This window comes from Mandrillus leucophaeus, unplaced genomic scaffold, assembly GCF_000951045.1.
Source record: "Mandrillus leucophaeus isolate KB7577 unplaced genomic scaffold, Mleu.le_1.0 Scaffold183, whole genome shotgun sequence".
Lineage (NCBI taxonomy): Eukaryota > Metazoa > Chordata > Mammalia > Primates > Cercopithecidae > Mandrillus > Mandrillus leucophaeus.
The window spans coordinates 2,729,229-2,749,297 of record NW_012101843.1 but is presented as its reverse complement, the minus strand read 5'-3'; the positions used below and the strand labels follow the sequence as shown (position 1 = coordinate 2,749,297).

The 20,069-nt window shown below is 48.8% G+C and overlaps 1 long non-coding RNA gene across 2 annotated transcripts; it reads left to right on the top strand.

The window, feature by feature from the left end:
* The first annotated feature begins 105 nt into the window (after positions 1 to 105).
* On the top strand, positions 106 to 14,529 carry LOC105538001. Of its 2 annotated transcripts, XR_001005818.1 has the most exons (3): positions 106 to 877; positions 8,251 to 8,354; positions 12,915 to 14,529. It is a non-coding gene; the product is annotated as an uncharacterized LOC105538001 (long non-coding RNA). The 2 variants fall into 2 exon arrangements; XR_001005817.1 differs by lacking the exon at positions 106 to 877 and having other exon boundaries at positions 6,068 to 8,354.
* Positions 14,530 to 20,069: the final 5,540 nt, after the last annotated feature.

The following is a 20,069-nucleotide window of genomic DNA, read 5'->3' as shown; positions in this document are numbered from 1 at the left end:
CCTGACCTCAGGTGATCCGCCCGCCTTGGCCTCCCAAAGTGCTGGGATTACAGGTGTGAGCCGCTGCGCCCAACCATTTTTTCCCCCCTCCATGTTTTCCTTGGCATAGGACCTGGAATGTGCTGCCAGGTGGACAAAGTGTTGCTCGATCCACCTGTGTTTGCGGCTGGCCTTCCACTTTGGAAAGCTAATGGAAGAGACAGGGCTGCTGGTCCCACCTGGGGGGCTACTTGCTAAAGGCTGTAGGCCCATCTCCTTAGCAGGGTGAGCAGAGAGCCTGGGGTACCAGACACCCACAGTACCAAGAAGCTGGAACCCTTTTTCTAAAAGAACAGGAACAGGAATCGCAAAGAAGTCCTGGCCAGCCACTGGCGTGGATGGGGTCATGAACTGCCCCTTCCTTCCCAAAGCAGCTGTTTCCACACTCTGCTTAGAAAGCCCTTAGATAGCCTTTCACCAGCCTAGGCCCAGGAAAAGGAGTTCGCTGTGCCAGATGTTAGCCTCAAAATGGCTGCTAACCTTTAAAAGGAAGATGAGAGCAGAGGAGTTGGTGGAACCTCGGGCGCTTCTCGAGGTGGGTGCTTTCCTTGGAGAGCTTGCCCGTGTGTTCATAAGGGTGTGTGGAACGCCTCTCAGGACACTGCTCTGATGCTTTTCAGCCCCTTGGGGGAGAGACCCTCACAGGCTAGTGTGAGTGGGTACCATCTTGGAACAGTGGGGCAGTGGCAGCCAAGCAGGACCCTCTGTGAGAATGGGGATATGCTGGGGAGCCCTGGCTCACGGCCTTCTCCCCACATGTCTTTTCAGATGCGCTGGCTCCCTCCCTCCGAGGCTACTTCTCAGGGCTGGAAGTCCCGTCAGTTCTGCTGAATACTATGTAAGTACCCGGTTTCCTATGGAATGTGTGAAGCCCCTGCTACGCATCCGTACATGGTGGATGTGCCATGAATGCAGCTCTCCTCCTTTCTCTGCACCCACACCTTATGCACCTCCTTTGATTGTCCGTCTTTGTTAAACTCACTTGAACTACATAGCGGTGCATCTTTTCCGAGAGGAAGTTTTCACCTAGGTATGGGTGCTAGTCTGTTTGAGTCTAACTTACGAAACCAGTACCTGGCCTCCCCACTTAGAAATGAGCAGCCAGTGCTAGTTTCTGTGGAACAGCTCTCAGAACGTTTTATTACGTAATTGTAGTTCACCTGCTGCCAGCATTAAACCAAAACCTTAATCTACAGGAGGAGTCATCCACTCGTTTACACAGTAGCTGATTATGGGAGATTTATTAGAACGAGTTTCCCTGCATTACCTCATGTCCAAAGTTCTCGTCGTTCTGAAGGACCTCGTTTTCCTACCAAAGGTGCAGTGCACAGTTCCGGCAGGCTTTCCTTTAAGCTTTTCATCATGAAGGAAGCGGTATCCTAAATGGGCATTTTTGTGCCATTGTAGGCCTAACTTTGCTTCAGAGAACTACTAAATGCCTTTTCTCCATTTCTACAGAGTACCAAATGCCTTCTGTAATTCAGAAATTCTGAATTTCTGTGAAGTACAAGGCACTGTTCTTCTAAACTCTAATTTACTATGTGAATTGGGAGAGTCTAATACTTCGAGTTCAGTTTTTACAATGTTATAGTTCCACCATCAGCCTTCTCTTGGTTTACATAGTTCCCTCACGAAATAGGAAGGAAAATGAGAAGAGGGAGGGGCCTGATCCTCGTCCTGTTAGAAATGCTGAAGAGATCATGGCAAACCTGTGTACCTGATTTTACAGTAGTGTCGTGGGCCTTTCCTTGGAGACCTTCTATTCGAAGACAAAAATACTTCCAAACTAAACTAGCGTTCCTTTTCTTTTTCCACCTTAATACTGAGTCCATGTGCCTTTGTTAGATCATTTGAAGCCATTTAGATAGACTCTCCTGGAGAGGCGTTCTGTGGAAAGAACAGGCCCCTGGTCGACTTAGAGTCCACCTACGTGGAGAAATGTTTCAGACCCCTCACTAGAGCTGGTCTTGCGCAGGTCCATGCCCTGTCAGTGAAGAAGAAAGAGAGCATTGAATAAGATTTGTAAAAAGTGCTAGGGTTTATTTTATACAGGTGAGTCGCCCTGTTGACCTGAAGTCTCGGTTGGTGGGTCAGGTCACCTTCAAGATCTGGGGGGACTGCTGGGTGTGGACTTCACGTTTGAAGTTCTCATCACACAGGAGGCTGGCCCTTTTGGATGAGCTCTGGTCCGAGTCAGAAGACCCCTTCTGTGTTCGCAAAGGAGAGGTCTCAGCAGACAGTAGAGAGATGAGTAACGGGCATGAGAGTGTCAGAAGCTTACAGACGATTCTCAGAGCAGCCAGTCATAGCCCAGCAGCCACCAGGCCATTCACGGCTCTTTCTCTGATGGTAGGGATAGGAAAGTTGAGAGAGAGCGCTCCGTGCTTCAGGACATCAGCATCAGTAAGCTAAAATTGTGTCTACTCTTCCTCTAACCCAACGTATTTCATATGTTAACCCAAATACTTCATATTCGAGTGTAGCCAAATAATAATAGTTCTCAGGGGTGATCGCAGGTGAAGTACACAAATCCTTCCAAGGTCAGTGAAACAAATTTCTTTACCCAGAGATTCTCGGAGCCTTTATTACCGTATGAACATCATGAATATTTAAGAGGAGGGGCTCTGGTACACAGTGTTCCTCAAGCTTATTTGAAACCAGGTCATCCTTTTTTCACGGAATCTTAGGAGACTAATGTTTCATGCTTGGGGGAACCATATCCTAACCTCGTAGCCAGAAACGAAACCAGAGGCTCCCACATCTAGAGATCCGTGGATGAGTATTCGTGTGTGATACTGCACATGAATCTGTGATGATATTTAAAAACCCAGACAATGTACTAGCTGCTTTTCTTGTAGCTACTTTTGTTTGTCCTTTATTTTGAAATTACATGTCGTGTGTGTGTGCGCGTAAGTACCCTTTTTAAATGATAGTGTTAGGAAATGGTAATTGTCTCTTAAATGGCCTTTATTAGTTAACATTTCGTGATAGATAAAATGTTATTTTAAAATACTTGTGAATTCTAAAAGTTTGCTTTTTAAGAGAGATTTTTTTTGCTACAGGGAATACCATTTTTAAGCTATAAGACTATATTTTAGATCTAGTCTAGGGTCTATGAAGTCCAGAATTTCGTAAGTCCTTGTTTCGTCTTTGTGTACCCATAATTAACTTTTAAGTACAGATCCCAAAGCCTTACTTACTTGGTTGCATAGGAACCTCTCCGTTACCATGGTGCCCAGCACTGCCTTACAACTCCAGAGGGCACTGTTCACACGGACCCTGCTGAGAGCACCTCCCTCTTCCATAACAGTGTGCGGGGCTCTCCATTGTCAGGCTGGTAGGGTGTTCAACTGGAGGTGTCTAGGATGAGGTAACTGGAAATTCTGAAGCACATAAGAGAGGGCATGGCTTGAAACATGGACCTGGCCCTCAGCATAAACTGACCGTTGAGGAAGTTCATGAAACTGGAAGAGAGGCCACTCGCCGAGCACATCTGAGAGCCAAGAGTCAACAGAGAAAGAGCAGCCCCCAGAGAGTGGAGCGGGAGCTGGAGGAGCAGGGGCGCCAGCCACTTCTGTCAGATGCTCCAGGAAAATCAAGCGTGGTGAGAGAAGACCTTCGACTTGGCGATTTCAGTTGGTAGAGAAGTTGGCAAAGGATACTGGCCTGGGACCTAAGGAAGGGCTTTTTTTCCCCTTAAGAATTTATGTAGGCCACAGAGAAGACATCCATTGTGAAGCAGTTGCATGGGTTCCAGTGACAGAGATCCTGGGTTTCATTTGTATCTGCTCACCTAATTTTGTTTCCAAATCATTTCTCACAGACCCTTCAGCAATGGCTACTAGAAGGATGAACAATTGCCCTCCTTTGGAAGTACGGCTTATAAAAGCCCTGTAAGATCCGAATAAGAATATGTAATGGGCCAGGCGCAGTGCTTCACGCCTGTCATCCCAGCACTTTGGGAAGCTGAGGCAGGTGGATCACTTGATGCCAGAAGTTTGAGACCAGCCCAGCCAACAAGGTGAAACCCCGTCTCTACTAAAAATACAAAAATTAGCCAGGCATGGTGGTGGGCGCCTGTAATCTCAGCTACTAGGGAGGCTGAGGCACTTGAACCTGGGAAGTGGAGGTTGCAGTGAGCCAAGATCATGCCACTGCACTGTGGCCTGGGCAACAGAGCAAGACTGTCTCCAAAAAAAAAAAAAAAAAGAATATGTAATGTCTCCCGTGGATGAATCATTTGTTCTGAGCTAAGCTTGGGCCATGGGCCAGACTCCTTCCTCGGAGCCTGTGGGGAGCAGGTGAGGAAGGAGTATGGATAATGGCGCCCATTATTCCTGCCCGCGGGAGAGTCCCGTCTCCCAGCCCATCTAAAGTTAGACCAGCTCAGTGCAGATCTACTATTTCAGCTCATTCTAGCCTCTTGAATCAAGTCCTTTCCAAGATGCCCTATAATCCAAGCTGTGTAATCTTAGGCAAAAGTAAATTAGAGTTGGAAACAGTGGTGCTGATGAGCTAATATAAACATTTTTAAACTAGAACAAGTCTGTCAAAAAGGCCAGATGAAAGGCACATACCATTCACTGGCAGAGGCTCACGTGGCTGTCTCCATTCGGCAGACAGGGCTTTCTTCCCCAGCTCGTTTTCCAAGCATGGAAAGAACAGAAGACGAGCAGGAGTGATGCCGTCCTTCCAAATCCTCAAAGGCCAGGGCCTGCACTCCCAGAGGCCCTTCAAGGATTTTTCATTTATCTACTTGGACTTCTTAGTGCTAAAGAGAAATCAGTGACTAGGTTAGAAATGTAAATAAGCACTTTATTCTCTAGACAAACATGTGTTGTGTCTGCTGTGTGCAAGATAGGAAAATGAAAAAACAGGCCTGTGCCCCTCAGGAGGCTAAGTTCTAATGCAGAGAACTGTGGACACATGGACAAGAGAGGGAGTTACTGCACACGATCCTGCAAGACCAGCCTGCTGTGAGGACAGCAAGCTGAGAGCAGGTACAGGCCATGTGCATGCTGTCGCTGTGGCATAAGCAAGGCCATCAGGAGAGGGGTGGTCGGAGGGGGACAGGGTGTTACTGGTGTTTTCATTTGCTCCGCCTCTTGCTGACAGATGGTGTTGAGTCTGGCCACAGGCTCTGTCTGCATCACTGGAGTTTTGCTGATGGTCCAGCCATGTGCCAGAGAGCCCAGAATACAGAATCACCATTGAAAATAGTCAGTTTCCCAGACAGAGTGAGAACAGGAGAGCATGAGCCATGTTGTCACTCCTTACGTGCAGTGAGAGTGAGGCAACTTTCCTTGAAGGATATTCAAATAGAATTGAACTGTTCATGAAAGGGAAGAACCAGCGTTTGGGAGCCAAATGGGATGCAGGGGGAGGTCTTCTTTCAGGACTCTTGAAATTTTCCTGGCCATGGACTGGGACCAGAGCCCAGAAATTATAAGCACATGTAGTTACAGCCTCCCCAAATTGGAGAAGGAAATGGCAAGAGAGAACAGAGAACACAGCGGAATTTGGAGCTGTTTTAACCTTCTCTTCTGTTTTGGGTGGAACGGCCTTGCCTGTCTTTGGCCATGAGCTTGGAGTCATCCTCAGTGGAGCCCCAGGTGCTGGTGCCCAGGTGGAGCTTAGAGCTTCACAAGGAGGAAAGGCACTGGGGCTCCAGAGGCCCAGACAGCTGCGGTGGCTCCTGCTGTCACCCTGGCCTCCCCTTAGAAGAAAGCCTCGTGTCCATGTCACGCTGTCACACTGCGGTGCACCCAGCAACCAGTATGAGGCTGTGAGGTCTGCACATCACACCTAAGGCTACTAACGCCGTAAGTGTCCGTCACACCTAAGGCTGACACAGTGAGCAGCTGCAGCGTCTCAGGGAGGAGATGGGTAACAGGTGGTCAAATAGACATGATAGTTTGGGTGGTGATAGTATTCAGGGAATAAATAGTAAATAGACATGATAGTTTGGGTGGTGATAGTATTCAGGGAATAAATAGTAAATAGACATGATAGTTTGGGTGGTGATAGTATTCAGGGAATAAATAGTAAGGCCAGTAAGCAGCTTAGTGCTGTGTGGTGGGGCCGGCGCTTCTGCTGCCTTCTGCTTCAAGGTAGCAGAGCAGTCAGGGTCCGCCTGAGAAGGTGACATCTCAGCAAAGAGCTAGAACTTCGCCAGCTTTATACGGGGTTTCTTTGTCAGAACGCACTCCTTTAGTGAGGTTTGGAAAACATTTAACTCCTGTAATCTTAAAGTAAATGGACTGGAAGTGCAGCAGGCGTGGCTCCTGTGCGGCACTGAGGAATCACTGGGAGAGCGCGCAGGGCCCTCAGAGACCTTTCTCCACTTCCCCAGTGAGGAGACGCAAGCCTGGTTCTGCGATTCCTTCCAGCTCTGGGGTCTGTTACAGTTCCCATCTGAGTTCTAAAGTTGGGGTGGGCCTGAAGACCCCCCTTGCTGCCAGTCCTGTGGACGCGGTGGGTGCCCCTCCAGCCACCACTGTCCTCTGGACTGTGCCACATCACAAGCACTTACCAAGCTCCTCTGCAAACCACGTGACAACCAAATGCAGTGAAAGTTGCAGCCCCCAACCTGCTCCTGCCCGTTGTCTGTTTTCTGCGGCTCTGTCTGGAGTCCTTGGAGCCTCCTGAGCATGTGCACCAGCAGCGCTGCCTGACTTCCCTGGAGGAAGTTCACAGAGGGCAGCCACAAGTTCAGACCGGGCCATGGGGCCGGGGGCTCCACGACTCCTGAGAGCAGTTCCTGGCCGGACTCTGGCTTATGTCACTGCCCCACCCCAGGGAACCCCGGGGGTACAGACAGCTGTTGTTGAGGTCCCAGGAGCAGGTTGTCCCCTATGCTCCTGGGGACATGGAGGAGAGGGAGGGTCCCAAGATCCCAGTACTTGTATGAGTCACACTGATTAGCTGAAGCCCAGAGACTTCTTAATCATCCTAAAAATGCAGCCTCCCGGGAGGCAGGGCCTGGCTCTGCAGCTCTGGGTGGCTCATGCTCTCCCTCCCGTGTGGAGGGGGCTGGAGAGGTTGGGTGAGCTGATAGGTTTCATGTGCAAAGATAATTATTTTCCTGTTCTCATAACCCAGCTTTTACTAGGAAACTGGAATCACATCTCATGTTGTATAGTGAAGCTCTGGGGAAAATATTTTCTTCCTTGAATCTGAGGAGAGAGATGTCCTAGGGAGGTAGTCTTCAGGCTCACCCTTGATTCCAGAGCTGGGTTTCAGCACAGGCAGTCCCCTCCCCCTGAAGAGTCCTGGTGGGGCCACTTGGAGGTGCCAGCAGAGCCAGTGCCACCTTTCTGGGGAACCCGGACAGTGCGCAGCAGTGTGTTATGCGCTCCAGTTCTCAAAGCCTCGCGTACTGGACACGGTCTGTCTGCAGTAAGGGAGATCTGAGAAACGCTAGTGGCAAATAGACCGCTGGTGTCCACATGCAGGGAATTGGGCTTCCTTCCCTGGTGGAATCCTTGCTGTAACCAGCCGGCTCGGGGACAGCTGTGCCTACAGGGGGAATATTAGCAACCGATTCTTTGCTGGGTCTTTGCACCTTTGTATTTCAAAATTCTTAGACCCTAGGGAGTAGCCAGATGGGTTCACAAATGTGCATCCTTTTAGTTTTTGTTTTCCAGGAGGTGCTTGGAGCAAAGTTTAGTCCTTGGTGCCTGTGACAGACAGGGATTTCTTATGGCCTTGGGCTGACCAAAGCTGCTGTGTTTCAAAGCCTCCTGGAGGCAGTTGTTTGTGGATCTTGCTGTGTGGGGGCCTCAGGTCCCATGCCTTTCCCCTGCAGGGCTTTTGGACGGTCCTCGGGGTCTAGGCCACAGCCCTTGGGATGCAACCACAGAGACGTGGGTGCAGAGTCCTGCTTGCTGGGCCCGCAGCTTCCTAGTGCACCCTCAGTGAAGAGTTCACATGCTTTTCTTGGAATATCCTTCCTTGCTGGCCCCCAGGAGTCTCCTCTCACTTGCTCCACCAACTCCTCAGTGTGTTTTCCTGGCTGAGAGCTTTTCATGTCGCATATCCAAGGCCATCCTGCAGCAGCCTCTCGTCCTCAGCTCAGCAGCAGAGGCCTTTGATCTCTTTTGTCGTTGCCTCTCGGCTCTCTGCCCTCAGAACAGGCCGGTGTTCAAGACCAAGGCAGCCCCAAGTGGAGTTGACTGTGCACCGTTAACAGGTGATCTTTCTCCATCCCAGGTCCCAGTTGTGTGATGGCGGCTGCAATCTGTCTTGTGGGTATTAATGCAATCTTCAGTGGTGGCTACTGTTCTCTAGCTGTTCTACAAAACTGGAGCATGCTGGTGAGTAACAGAGTCAGGGCTAAACCAGCCCTCAGAGGGGCGGCATGGCCTGGGTGGGGCACGGCGGTGTTGGCCAGTGTGAACACATGGGAACTGTGGGCCTCTGGGGGTGGGGTCTGGCATTCCAGGTGCTCGTGCCCCTCCACCCCGGGTGATTCTGCCCGGAGCTCTTTAACATCTGCTCCAACACGGCCTGCCGAGGGAAGGTCATCCCAGGACAGCAACTAATACGTTTTTAAAGCGCATCACCCCAGTATTTGGGTACCATGAACATGTGGCTATCCGGCAGCACCTGGAGTGAGGGATTCCACCTAAGGAAATGTTACTGAAATGAAGCTTTTCCCTTTAAGTGTCACCTTTTTTGGGGGAAATTAATCATTTTGTTGGAAATTGTTTCAGATGTAATGTGTATATCCCCCCATCTTATTAATCCAGTTATACTGAGTGTGATCAGCCATTTCTTGATGACTTGGGGACACAGGATAATTACCCTTGGGCATGACTGAATCATAGAACTCAGTGAATTTCTCCAGACTGTGGGCCTTTTAGTAGGTCATGATTTTTTGGTGATCTGTCTTTTCAGTCGGTATCACCTGTCACTCCTCAGTTCGTTAGCTACTAGCAGAAATGTAGTCTAAAAAAAATCCTCATGTAGCATCTCCAGAGGTGACCTTGCTGCTGGGTCTCTGGAAAGCCTGGCTTAGAGCGGCAGGAACGCCAGGGGCAAGTCTGTGGCGGTTTATGTCTCAGCCTAAATAAAGCGGCAGGCAGCATCCCTCTGAGGGGCCTGTAAAAAAAGATGGATCCGAAAGGAACAAGATTCCTGCTACGGACAGAGAACCAAGCAGTTCTGGCCAGGGAGGTGGGACCGCATTTGAGGGGCTTAAGTCACTTCATACTCTGACGGTACCTCTCAGTGCCCACCCAGGAGCAGGCATTAGGTGTGTGCTCCGCTGGGGAGCCTGCCTCCCACCACCCCAGGCAGCTTTCCGACAGGGAGCTGGACCCTGCACTTGGGGCATTTTTCCCAGGGCGCCTGTTTCTTGCACTAACCCAAGCTTTTTTCACATCACATACGGCAGCTGGGTCTATCCCACTAGGCCCACGGCCTTCTAGCGTTAGCTCTTCCTTTTGTCATGGCTCTTAACAGTCATCACTCACGCAAACGTTTTTAAAAGACATGATTTTGTTCTTCCTCCTGGGGATATTTAAAAATCATTTAAGCCACTTACACATTTTTTTCCACTTACACAAGTTTTGAATGCTGGCTAGACGTCATGATTTTTTTTTTTTTTTTTGAGACGGAGTGTCGCTCTGTCATCCAGGCTGGGGTGCAGTGGCGCTATGTTGGCTCACTGCAAGCTCCGCCTCCCGGGTTCACGCCATTCTCCTGCCTCAGCCTCCCGTGCAGCTGGGACTACAGGCGCCCGCCACCGCACCCGGCTAATTTCTTGTATTTTTAGTAGAGACAGGGTTTTACCGTGTTAGCCAGGATGCTCTCGATCTCCTGACCTCATGATCCGCCCGTCTCGGCCTCCCAAAGTGCTGGGATTAAGGCGTGAGCCACCATGCCCGGCCAACGTCATGATTTTTAAATGCAGCAAGTCAACCAAAGTATCAACAATGCAAGGAGCAGGGGAGCTTTCCTGGCAGGCCATGGAAGGGTCTAGTGACGGAGGGCAGGTCTGGGTCACAGTCCTGGGGCAGCTGAGGGTCAGGTTGCAGATGCCCCGGATGTGCCCGAGAGCGCGGCGACAGCCAGCGCGGAGGGGCGCTGTGGCCTTCTCAGCACCGTGTGTTAAGGTGGGGCTCACCATTTCTTGGGGCCTTCCCTGGGATACAGGGGCAAGTTTGGAGGGGGCTTTTCTCTTCCCAAATTTGAGGTCAGACAACACTGCTTATGTGACCTACCCTTGTAGAGCAGAGATGGGCCACTCTCCATGGGCCCCCAGGGCTGGAGTGGAGCTCCAAACTGCAGAACACTGGGCCCTTGGAGGCTTCAGAGAGCGTGAACTTTTTCAGTGACATGTTTGAAATCTCTATTACAAATTTTATCAGTGCCTGATGTTTTTGAAGATGAAGCTGACAGGTATTAAATGAAAACTGAAGCTATTAACTAGGAACCTTTGCCACATGATAGTCCACGTTTCTTTGGAGTTGGGGGAGAATATTCCTTATCTGACTTGGTAATGAGGAATCGTTGGAAACTCTTGGGGAAGGATCCTCAGGAATCAGGTCAAGGAGCCACAGATGGATCAAGGGAGTCTTTCCTCTGGGAGAACAATCTCCTAAGGCACTGGACCGAGACCCTGACTGGGTGCGAAGAGACCGCAGAGTGAGGGGCAGGTAGCGAGCATCCTGACCCCAGGCCCATCTGCCCTTGCGTTCTGAGTTCCACCAGAGACCCGAAATGCAGTGTTTTAGAATTGTGTAATATTCCTTAAGAGACCAGGAGACATTCTTCAGTGTCTTCAAACTGGGACTGTTTCCACTTACCTGAGATAAGGAGATTTGCTTCCTGTCTTGACATCCCATCACCTGTGTGTCATAGTCGGCCCCTTCCAGGAAGACCCCGCAAGAAGAACCTGCTCCTAATCAGAGCCTTATGTGTTCCCAACCCTGACCCCGCATCCCTCCGCGGGGCTGTGTTCCGGGATGTCTTTGGATTCTGTTTAAAATGTCCTTGTTAAGACATTCCAAGGTTTGAACTCCGCTCCTAGCTAAACCTCTTCCTTGTTTACAGGGACTGAAATAGCCACATTCTGACCTTCTGTTCAGTCTGGGATCATCTGTGGTAGTGTGACTACATTCCTTTCCCATACGAGGATCTCATTTACACAGCAGTTATGGAAGGGCCAGAAAACTAGACTTGCTCCCGCCCTCCTCCTGCCCATGTTCCTTTTCCCTTCAGATTAGCCCTCCTAGGCAGCCATTCCGCAGCCGCGTGGCTCATTACCCATGAAAGCTGGAGGCGCCACATCCCCCTCATCAGGGCCATGCCTACCCAGGGAGGGCTCAGGGTGCCTCTGGGCTGGTGTGCAGAACCCAAAGTGGGTCCTCACCCTTAGTGTCCTGCTCCCAGGCCAGATGTCGTCAACCCCAGGGGCCCGTGTCTCGGTGCCACATGCCATAAATGACCCATCACTCCTGTTTTGTGTGTCCTACAGTCTAAGTGTTTGGAGGGTTTGCATTTGGGCCACCTGCAAGTGACTGTGTCTGGAGTTTCAGGAGGAGGAGAGGGTGTCAGGAAAATAATGCAGGATCATCCCTGTGGAAGCCAAAGTGCCCTGGTCAGTGAGAACCCCTGCGAGGAGCTTAGAGGAGGAAGCCCTTAGGCCAGAGAGATTGGAGGCGTGAGTTCTGAAAGACAGTGGGGCCTGTATGTGCTGAGGGGACTAGAACAGAAGAGAGGAAGTAAGAAGAGGCACAGCACGCTCTTGCTGAAAGTAGCCTGCGGCCAGGCTTTTGAAGGCCTTGAAGGATGTGTTAGGGATTTGGAAGCCATTGGAAAGATAAGCAGAGGTGGAGAGTGATTTAGGAATGTTGTCTTGCTGCCTGAAGCAAAGTGGATGAAGATTCAAGGTAGAAGCACACATCCGCGCCAGCGGCCCTAAGATGGTGGAGTGGAAGGAGCAGATGAGCCGAGAGGACAGGAGAGGAGGTCGGTGTAACAGGGCAGAGACAGGGCAGGGGTGCACAGGGATGAGTCTGGATTGGGCTGCCTTGAGGGCTGTCTACAGTAAGCACACTTAAGCGGATGTGCTAGAACTGTATTATTTGCCACAACCCGAAGAGAGACAGGCAAGTATCAGCTTCCCGTCACAGAGGTCTGGAGTATCCATGGCCCGCTGTGGCAAGCTCTGCCTGGCCTGCCCCTGCTCCGCTGGCCGTTACTACCGCTATCCACTCGTACTGTCGTCCAAAAACTGGGAAGTGAAAAAGGTGTATTGGGTCACAGGTCAGATCCAAGCTGGACAGGTTTGGTTTGTATAGAAAGGAACATTTACAAGCTCATCCCGTACACTGTGTTTCAGTGGTCACCTAATTATTATTTCAGGACTTTAAACACATTTTCCCAAATCTAACTTGGGACAAAATCTAACTTGGGACACTTAGATAGGTTATCAGTAATTATCTGTTTTCTTTATAGCCTCTTTCCGCACACAAATAAGCATCTCCCTGTATAAAATTCTAGCATATGCTGAGCTGATTGCCTTCTGCATACACCTTTTCTACAACTTCTGAAACGTTTGAGACATGCTGGTAAGATGGCAGGAAAAGGAGTGACCGAATAATACAATATAGCTGAGATGTGTTTCAAGAAAACCTCTGGGCCAGGGTCGGGCTCTGTGAGTGGGAGTCAAGGACTTGCCCCATGTATCTCATCAAGGTGAGACCACTGACACGTGTGTGTGTGGTCAGTAAATATGTTGTATACACACGTCTGCACACTGTCATCTAAGCCATCGTTCTCCCATCCACAGCATCTCCAGGACGAAGCCATCACAACCAGGGAGCGGTTGACACCTGCTCTCCTAACATGTTTTCTTTCTGTTTCAGGCTTGAAAAAACCTTGCCCAGTTTTGATCCCTTCAAGACTTTGCCACAGCCTCTATCACACATCTGTTTTTCTCGAAGAAAAAATATAATAAAAATGTTTTACTCTTTTACACTGTATAATTATAAGAAATAGTGTGTTATTTGTGAATGCATGGTCTGAAATTTCTGTACAGTTTGGAGATATTTTCAAACGAAACGTAAGAGAAGTCAACAATAAAACCAAGAAAAGTGAGTATTTTTATACCAAACATTTTAAGTATGCTGGGATGGACAATCTTACACTGGGTTGGATCACAGTTTTTGTGCTTGACTTTTGAATGCTTGTAATTAAAAATATCTATTTTTTTCCTCTGAAGTAAGTTGCATGTTTGAGGCATGTTTCCAAATATCAACATTTCCTGAATTGTATTGTGAATATATAGAAATCTGTGCCTGGCCGAAGTCCAGGGTAAATTAGTAGCGTGGTGGTAGGTGTTAGAAACAGAACTGTTATCTGCAGTGTTAGGTCTAGGATCCCAGTTCTAGTAGGACAGCCCTGCAAGACAATCAACCAGAAGCCTCCAGGAGCTTCTACCTATGGCTTATTCACAACTGGGCAAGAAAACATCGTTGGTAAGAACTGCGGAGTGTGCCCTTAGAAAGCCCTGGCAGCTCCGGCTGTGACTGTATCAACTGTGTGCCAAGTGTGAGTTTGTACAGTTTTATGTTTCCACTCTCCTGTACGTGTAGCCACTCGATGCTTAACCCGCCTTCCACAAGCCAGCCCCGCATCCCTCTCCCCCAGTGGAAGTGCAGAGCCTGCCTCACTGGTAACGGAAAACCTTGGCTTGGGAGGCCAGCCCTGGCCCATGAAGGGGCTGGCTATGCCCAACCCACTTGGCTGCAGTGGGCAGCTCATGTCTCTATCTCCAAAGTGATGTTTGCAAAACATTGGCTGAATTGAGCTGGTATCCCCAACTCTTGCGGCACTAGGCCAAACCGACCACATCCCATGAGCTCCCAAATGGCGTCTGCTCACTGTGAGACGAGATGCCACACCGCACAGGAGACGGACGCAGTGGGCATTTGGAACCAGTTCTGTTCAGACTTCGTCAAAGCCAAAGTCAGTCTGGTGTTGTCAGTTGACACATCTCCAGAGTTCATGACAGCTCAACCTCTCCCCTTGTGCAGAAGCCATTTGTAAAATCACATTGACCTAAATTCAGCTGCCAAACACAATCACAGTCTCTCCTATTGATCTGCTCGGCTTATGTTGAAAATTTCAATGTCATGATTACCTGGTTGGTTTGGGTTTTTGTTTTGTTATTTTCCATTGGAAATAAAGATGTCAAGAAGCTTTTAAAGGTCACCACAAAAAAACCAAGCCCAGGAGTGAAGGGCTCGCTCTTAGCGTAAATAAGGGGAAAGGGCAGTTAGCTCGGGGACTTGTGACGGATCCACTTTGGTGTTCAAGGACCTGCTTATGCCCTCAGTGCCACTTGGTCTTGGTGAGATGCCTGTGCTCCTCTACGGCAGACAGCTGCTTCTGCACAGTCTCTTCTGCTTTCATAACTGTTTAAAGGTACTTTTCTATTGTCATTTTTAAAAAATAATAAAGTGTTTATTCCAGCTCTCACACCATTGCTTGACAAATTCTTTTTTAGCAAGACCAACTACATGTATCCCACACTGCAGACAAGAAGCCAGCAGATTTCCTTCCCATTTTCAGGCTTCGGCAGAGCTAAGCATTGGCCATTGAGCTTAGGCACAAAGAGATTAAAGGAGGAAGCAGACACCAGGGACAGCCAGAGAATAAGCCTGCAAAGGCACGACCACAGCGGCTGGTGAGCTACAAGGACACCAGAGGCAGAGGGACCTACCTCAGCCTACAAAGCTTGACTCAGGATTTTCTGAGTTATATTAAAATGTCACTTAGGCATTCTGCTGACTTAAATATATCTTACGCCAGGCATGGTGGCTCACACCTGTAATGCCAACACTGGGAAACTGAGGCAGGAGGCTTGCTTGATCCCAGGAGTTTTGAGACCAGCCTGGACAATGTAGCAAGACCCTGTTTCTACAATTTTAACATTAGCCAGGTGCACTAGGACCTGTGGTCCTAGCTACTCAGGAGACCGAGAAGGAAGGACAGCTTGAGCCCAAGAGGTCGAGGCTGCAGTGAGCCATGACTGTTCCACTGCACTCAAGCCTTGGCAGCAGGCCAAGACGCTGTCTCTAAAACCATATTTTAAAAAAAAAAAAAAAAAGTGGAAAACCAGGCACCAATTGCCAAGACAATTGTGTTTTATATACACTCTCACCTACTCTTTTTCCCTCAAAAGGAGAAAGCAAAAAAATAGTGCTTACATCCAAGCAGTGGCAACAACCACTACTGCGTCTTGCTGGGCGCTGAGATGACTCGCAGTTAGGCTCTCACAGCCTGCCTGCAGAGTGGCCTAGCCACCACATGCAGGCTGTGTCCACTGCCTTTCAACTCGTGTAACTAGAAGGCCAAAAGCTTTCCTGGGCCCAGACTTAGAAGGCCACGCCAGCATGGCTTTCAGGCCGGCCTGATCTGCCTTTGGTCCACCTGTGAGCTCCAACTCAGGCGCCAGAGATTGGCCAAACAGCTAAGGAATAGAGGCTAGTGAGCTCTTAAGGGGCTCTGCTGCCTCGGGACTGCCCGGACTCCATCCCAGCCAGTCACTGGCTGAACACAGTCACCTATGATTTTTTACAGGAGGCCTTGGGATGGATGAGCGCTCCGATCTTCCCCATGCTGATGACAGTCATTTCGTGATGTGCAAGTGACAAGTCTGGATGGCATTTACTAACCTAGTGTGACCTCCAAATACATTTCCACTCACCAAATACCAGCTTCATTAGGGTCTGTGCAAAGTTATCCTTTTTGTCACTACTGAACAGGAATGAATGCAGTATGTCTTTTGGAATCAAGAACTTGGAATAAGAAAAAGGCACGCTGTTGCCTCTTGCTCCCATGCAAAATGTCCCAATTTGTAGGCTCCAGAAAGATGGTAACTAAGCCCATCTTTTTGTGTGATTACCAAATGAACCCTTCCTTGTTAATGTCGAACTGATATAACTATAAAAGTCGCATCTGAAATTAAATACCATGCTTTCCATGTCTATAACAAAATGACAAAGGAATTTGAAAAGAATCTTAGTTCACAAAATGAACATTATATTGCCAATTAATCACACCTGGGCTTCAGACTCACCTGGACCCAGGGCGTGTGTGTGTGTCCGCCCTACTTTCATGGACTAACTTGCAATTGTTACTGCCCCATCCCTCCCCTGAATTCTGTGTTCCAATAGACAAGAATCCTTGGTGTCTGTCAAGGTGACATAAAGAAGTTTTTTTTTTTAAGCGACAGGGTCTCACTATGTTGCCCAGACTGGAGTGCAGTGGCAGATTCATAGCTCACTTGCAGCCTCAAACTTCTGGACTCAAGCCATCCTCCCGCCTCAGCCTCCTGAGTAGCTGGGACTATAGGCACGTGCCACCGTGCCCAACTTCAACTAGTTGTTTCTGAGCACTTTGGGCAAGACATGATGTGTGCTAAGAATATGGACAGGTTCCCAAGAGCACTCTCACCCACCCAGTTGGAAGGTTCTGGCACACAGTTGCTCTCCTCTCCAATTCTTAAACCATTCTCTCCACACCCTCATGGCATAAAACAACTTTACAGCCTGCATAGAAAACCAAAGAATATTCATTACCAGCGAGGTGTTATCTAAAACACTCATCCTCAAAAACTGCCTCTCCTAAAACTCTAATAACTATGATACTGAAAAACTATGTTGTCAGCAATTTGATCAAGAGCCCTAAACTAGGAAATTTCAGTAACTGCCACTGTAAAGCTGTGTGTCCTTGCTGCAGAACATCCCAGATGGAACTAATATTAACTCTTGTATGAACTGGCCTGGTTCTGTAGCTACCCAGTCCTGAGAGGTGCCAGTGCACTGTGAGAACTAGGCCCCTCTGCAGCTCTCCAACGAACCTGACACTTTCCTCTTCCTGACCCTCAGTTCAAACCACATTCATTCCTACTTGGGGGGTGGGGGAGGAGGCAGCTCTTGCTACAAACCGTAATAATTTGCTGGTAAATATAAACAAAACAGTGAGGCCTTCCATTCTCCACTGTTCACATATATCTCACCTATGGACGATCTGAGGGGAAGAGAAAATTCGGGTCCTTGTGTTCCACTTGTCCAGCTGAGAAATTCTTGTGGAACTCTGCCCATGGTCGTTAATTCCAAGTTAGGAACTCGGGCCAAATGCTTAAAGTCAACCCAAACTTCTGAGCAAAAAGGAAGGCCTAAATGCAATGAGAAATGATGCACGAGTTTGTAAATAAAAGATTTGCCTGGCCAAAGAGTGCTTTTTTCTTAAAACCAGAACACAGGCCTTGGCATGGGGGCTTGGCAGGCACTTCAAAACCTCACAGTCACCACCCGGGAGACAAACCTGCTCTCGGCGCTTCTAGAGCTGGTCCTGCCTAAATCAGTCTCATCTTCTATGCCTCAGAAAATCACTATTAACTAAGAATCCGGGAACTGATAAACCAAATACCCTCGTCCTACAAAACCGTCCCCACTCAGAATCCCATTCTGCTGCTAGAGATTTCCAACAGCTCACAGATGAAGCTGGGGCTGTCCACTCGCAGTCCCTTGAACGCTGGGGCTGGGAGGATGGGATGCCCCCCGCCGCCTTCCCACTAAGCCTCTGCTCAACAGGCGTCAAGTGCCACTCTGTCCCCCGGGTCCCACCATCATCCGGCCACATTTACAGGCTGTGACAGCAGCAGCCAAATGTTCGTTTTTTACACTCTGTCCAGGCTTGACTACATTTCTCTTAGCTATCTCCTAAAAGCCTCACATCATGGCGATGAATTATAGATCAAATGCACTCCCGACTGTCATACCCTCTTAACTCACCCAGCCGTGCCATTCCCACGTGCTTCTAAATGGACAGCAGAGCCAGCAGAAACAGGCAGAGGGGAGAACACGACTTCAACTTGGTGTTTCTGGTGGATATGTTTTCAGACACCCAGAAGAACTGCGAAGAGACAGCTTTCTCTGTACAGCATCCCTCGGAGATGCTGCAGACTTGGTTCCAGGCCATCGCAATAAAGCAAACATCACAGTAAACTGGGTCACACAAATGTGTTGGTTTCCCAGTGCATATTAAAATGTTTATGCTACATGCTAGTAGAAAGTGAGCAATAGCATTATGTCTTAAAGAACTCAATTATATACTTTAATTTTAAAATGTATTATTGCTTTAAAAAATGCCGACAAAGTGAGCACATGCTGTTGGAAAAACGGCACCAACAGATCTGCTTGAAGCGGGTTCCCACAAACCTTCAATTTGGAAAAGAAACTCCATAGTATCCGTGAAGACATATAAGGCAAAGCACAATAAAATGAGGTGTGCCTGTAATATGACCGTCCAACACAACTAAACTTCCATCAGTGTTCCCACAAACACTGTATCCTCCTCAACACGTCACCAGAGGATGCAACCCCAGTACCTTGAGATGGGGTACACGGAGGATTTGCTCTTCCATTAGTAGACAAAGTGGATCGAAGCTTAATAAAAGAAACTAAGTGAATGAGATAAAGCTACGGAATTTTGTGAGCACAGCAATTCAGTGAGTCACTTCATTTTGCTAGATCTTCATTTCTGAAATGAGTTTTAGACAAAATAACTGACATCAATTATCAGGCCAGCCCACGAAGTACAGCTGAGCACAAGCATTGCTAGAAGTCACAACCAGTACACAACTGGGAGTAAGCGCCTTACCACAGAGAGGGAGGCCCCGAGGCCCATCTCCCTGCAAAGCAGGTGAGATGTCCAAACTGCACTTCCAGACCTGGCCCATAAAATGAGATGGAGTGTGGAGATCACAAAAGTAGGTACCTACCTGGAGATGAGCTAACTCTAGATTTTTCACAGGAAAGCTAGTTTCATGCCATAAGATATTAAAGCTCTTCCTTACCAGAAAAAACCTGATACAAAGCAAGACAGGCTGTATTTCCTGTGTTCTAAATTATCGTGGGAACCTCAGTTACATCCTCTCCTGCCACGTTTTCGAGCTTGGAGGTGAGAAAGAGGTAAAGTAAACAGATGACGCTGTAAAGGGATGAAAGGTAAGTAGAAAAGAGAAACCAACTGAAAAAGCAAAAAGGCTCCTTGTCATCTGCACAAAGCACTTCCTGCTCTGGGTTTCCATCATGCCTTTTCTGAGAACCACCACCTCGTTTCCTGATCCACTACTGTCCCATGCTGTGACAGGAGGACCATGACCACCAGCGCAAAGGACCACAGCAGAACATAAAGAGTGCAGGTGAGGAAAATGCGAACTTCGCCGTGGAAAGCAGGAACCACGTGAATTTCCTGTGAGTCACCCTCACTCCTTTAAAGAACGCTCACATATTTGATAATGGCTCTCATGAGCTGGGCCAGTGACAGAGGGCATCTCCACCAGAAGAACCTCGGGTCAGGCCACATGAAGGTGGGGACGTGGTATAGCTGACGTTTAGGTTGGCAAGGAGACTCTACCCAGGCTTGCCATCCTGGAATTTACCAACCCAAGAAGCTGAACACTGATGCTTTTTTTTTTTTTTTTTTTTTTTTTTGAGACAGAGTCTCGTTCTGTCCCCCAGGCTGGAGTGCAGTGGCACCATCTCAGCTCACTGCAACCTCCACCTCCCGGGTTCAAGTGATTCTCCTGCCTCAACCTCCCAAGTAGCTGGGACTACAGGCGTGTGCCACCACACCCAGCTAATTTTTATATTTTTAGTAGAGACGGGGTTTCACCATGTTGGCCAGGATGGTCTCAATCTCTTAACCTCATGATCCGCCTGCCTCAGCCTCCCAAAGTGCTGGGATTACAGGCGTGAACCAGCTTGCCCGGCTGACACTGATGCTTCTTTTTAAAAGAAAACATTAACAGTGACATCCAGCACCTCTTTATTGCTCAGCTTGCTAACAAGCGGCACACCTGTGTTCCAGTGGTGAAATCCGTGTACTCAGCAACACAGTGCAGGCTGCAGGCTTCATCACATCCCCAGCACGGGACCTGTGGCAATCAGAGACCGGAGCTGCTTCCTGCCATTTCCAAGAATGAAAAGAAACAGAATTCACTAACA